This window comes from Pinus tabuliformis, chromosome 9, assembly GCF_031772625.1.
Source record: "Pinus tabuliformis cultivar Carrire ecotype Pingquan chromosome 9, CPIR1, whole genome shotgun sequence".
NCBI lineage: Eukaryota > Viridiplantae > Streptophyta > Pinopsida > Pinales > Pinaceae > Pinus > Pinus tabuliformis.
Genome location: NC_142307.1, coordinates 946,849,507 through 946,853,356, shown reverse-complemented (window position 1 = coordinate 946,853,356; position 3,850 = coordinate 946,849,507). Strand labels below are relative to the sequence as shown.

The 3,850-nt window shown below is 33.6% G+C and overlaps 1 pseudogene; it reads right to left on the bottom strand.

The window, feature by feature from the left end:
- Positions 1–263: 263 nt before the first annotated feature.
- LOC149151870 (aluminum-activated malate transporter 12 pseudogene) lies at positions 264–1,832 on the bottom strand (annotated as a pseudogene).
- Between the last annotated feature and the right edge of the window lie 2,018 nt (positions 1,833–3,850).

Here is a 3,850-nt window from a genome sequence, read left to right as displayed (position 1 = left end):
TCCCTGCTGCTTCACCCATATAAATCTCACGATAGCTCGATTTTTATGTCTGCGCTGCCGCGCTCTTTGCTCAAGTGAATGAATGAATTTGTTGCAGGATTCCAATCCGAGTCTCTGCTCAGCTGTGTTCATTTCTTCACTGCAACGCTAATTCCATTTGGAACTCGCAGCTCATCCTCAGTCAGGTCATTTGGCTCCTTTCTTGGGTAAGAAATGTGAGAAATCCGTGGAAATTCCAATCATTGCCTCATTCTTGAAATTGCTTACCTACAATCCATTAGTACGAATAAACTTATAACGAGGCAAATAGCGGAACCAATCGCTATTGTAGAAAGCCGTTCGTAAGCCATGCGAAATATGTTGTCAACCCGGTATCCGGAGACTGTTATCATATTGAAGGTCAGGATAAAAATCACAACGCCGTAATCGTATTTGCGCTTTATTTTGGGGAAAAACCGAAGGTATGTTGCAGATGCCCCTGTAAAAACAATTATGGTAAGAACGATATCTAAAGTAAAATGTCCAAGCTTTTTTAATTTAATTTGGCCATGCCTACCGATATCACGAGGATTTTTTTTTTTTACGGAATCTGGTTAAAGAATTAAAAAAATCAGTTTGAATAGGATTTTTTTTACGGAATCTGGTTAAAGAATTTAAAAAATCAGTTTAATAGTTTTTAAGCGGTGGAAATAGATTCTGCACCCTCCCAAATTTATTTTAGACCTTTAAAATTTTGTTAATCTTATCAAAATTTTTATTATTTTCAGAGTTACCAAAATTTCTATTATTTTCATATTATTGTAAATTTTAAAAATATATTTTAAAAAACAATGTTAGATAGATGCCTGTTAAAATAATAATTAGTTTAATCTCACCCCGTAAATTCCTAAATATTCTTGGAAGTTACTTCTTTTTACAGGTGTATCATACAATTTTTTAATATTCAAAAAACAGGTTCAGCACATCATCAAACCTAGAATGAAACACGAAGCAGCGATAAGAATGGGTTCTCCTACTGTCCCGGCCCTTTGGGCTACCCATCCAACCAATATACCAAGAGATCCTGCGAGCACTGTCCCGATTCCTCTATTCAAGCCCTTAATAAGAGTGGCACCTGCACAAGGATATTTCACAAGAAATCTTATACTCGCACGCATATCCAATCAAAAATATTAGGTCATATCTTACGATTACCTTTGGTTTTAACAAAATTGTTCAACCTATTGAGATGAGGACATTTTAAATCCAATTTTATAAAGCCAAAAGATCTAAACATGGACGCATCTGCATTTATAATTACATTAACGTATAAAAGAAAAAACACAAAACAGTAATTCTGAACCGGAACAAAGGTTTGTTCAAGTTCGATAGTATTAATCCAAGGATTTGCATCGATTAAACTAATTGATCGAATAATCAACGAAAAGTGTTAGCAATTACCTGCAGTAAACTCAAAAACCACCACAACGGTCATGATAGCCCAGATGGCATTATTACCCACACCATTAAATAAAGGCTCCATGAGATAGAACAGAGATACCACTGACAGTGCAAGCCCAACCTTGATCGCGTGTATAACTTTTCGCCAATCGTCTTTCCCCATCTTCCATACTCTTCTAAAAAAATCCTTCAGAACGAGCTTCCAGATTGGAATTTTGTTTGATCTTGTAAATATATTGGGCTCCTCAGCAAAATTACTTTCAGAATTTTCTGCTCTGCTACTTTCAATGTTGATGTTACACTCGCTGGACTTTTGATCCGCCATTGACAAACCAGAAGGACAATCCTTGATACAATAGAACTTGGGGTCCTAAACTTATATATAAACTATTGTCAAGTGCAATGCATCACAGCGATTCGAATTGATCAGAAAAAGATTCTGCACCAGCAATTCTATGAAGCTTGTCTGAATATTCGAGAGACGATTTGCTTTGAAAGTATTTTGAGTGCAGAGTTTCTTATATAGAGTCCATTTAGTGGCTTTAGAAATTTGGCCACTTAAAAGATTATTTATGTCCACTACGGCATAGTGGGATAGCACTGTGTACGTTGTTTGCATAATTTGTAATACCGAAAGCGCACTTTGCAGCATGTGGGTCATGCCGAAATGGATCCCCAGGCCAAATTTCAGAAGTGGATTTCATTTAGCATGATTTTGGCAGTTTACTATCAAATTTCTTGTCACCATTTGACAAAATTACTGCGCTACAGTGAGTTAAATTTCTCTAATCCGGGCATAAATTTAAGAGCATCGGAGCCACGGCTGCTGACATTGATAACGGGTACTCGAACTGTTACTGATTAGTTTTAGGCCACGAATGTTTCCTTAAAATTTGGTAATTTCAACCATCCATATTTGCAATCCCCAACTATGAAGGTTAATGTGATCTCTACACACAGTAACAAATGCGGCAACTAATCAATTTACTTCAGGAAGTTGTTGCCTACTGGATTCCGTTTAAGGTTACCAGAATGAAAGCGATTTGAGTGCTCTTTATCAAGGTCCTTGCTTATTGCTCCGGTAATTGTTCTTGTTTGAATGTTTCACATCCGTGCACCATAGTGCTCCAGTAATTGATAAATTTACTTGTGAATTTGCTAAACACGGGATGATCACGACACCTAAAAAAAGTGATCATGCATTGAAATAATTATTTTTATGTACGTTATAATCAAAATATCTGAATCCTGGACTCTTATACGGCAATCTAACGGTTGTCATTTGAACGCAGTCAATCTTGAATTTGGCATCCGAAACACGCGCGCTCATTGTTAGTACAATTATTTTGTTTTATTGAAATAAACGTACACCGGACGAACATGCAGTCTTAGTGCTCTTAGTTGATGTAAGCGTCATGTTTAGTTCCACATAATATCAAAACAGATGGCCAAGGATTCTCATAGAAAGTGGAGAGCATTCGACACAGTTGAGAGGGAGCGGCCGACATTCTATCTTATTTTCAAATGAAAACACCAAATGTCAATCGAAGCAACGGTTGAATTCATTGCAGATACGTCATATCATGTCGTTCGGATTCTCCTTTACGCTTGAATTCTCTCGAAATAACGGGCAAACATTTTCGTGGCTGTTCTCTAACGGTTTGATGGTAGATGTTTTCACTATTCTTCTGGGCCAATTATTTTTTTTTTTAATTGAAATTAAGGGAAATTTTCATGGAACACTAAGTTTAAGTGATGTAATTATCCGAATAGAGTAGTTTTTTTCTCCCTAAAAGTGGTGAATTTATTTATATATTTATTAATATAATTATATTAAAAATATTAATGTGGTTATTGAAAGATTCATAAATATAATAAAAATAATTATTGTAATACTAAGAATGTTTTATTAATGTACATATTTATTTTATTAATTATTTATAAAAAGATTATGAGTTAATTTTAATTGGACGGAAAAAAAGAATTACATATTTTACTGTAAAATGGATGATTTTACTAAATAAAATTTGCTTATATTAATTTCCCTATCTAATTAGAATATGAACTTATTAGAATTGAACAAATCCAATTTAACTTGAGAAAATAAAAAGAATTGCACATCTTATTGTAAAATATTAATTTCCATAGAATATAAACATATTAAAATTGGAACAATCTCATAAAATCAATACAAAACATTAAGATGAACATATTTCCCAAAAATTAATCTAAAAATCAATTAAAAATCTTTTAAAAATTCAACACATCTTCCTCACCTTAAATTGAAATAATTTTATCTCCAAATTCTATAAAAAAAATAAATAAATAAAATCATTTACATAGCTTTCTAATTTTCTGCGGCTATTAAATTTGTAAATTTTCATTAAAATAATGGGGCCACAATTTCAAT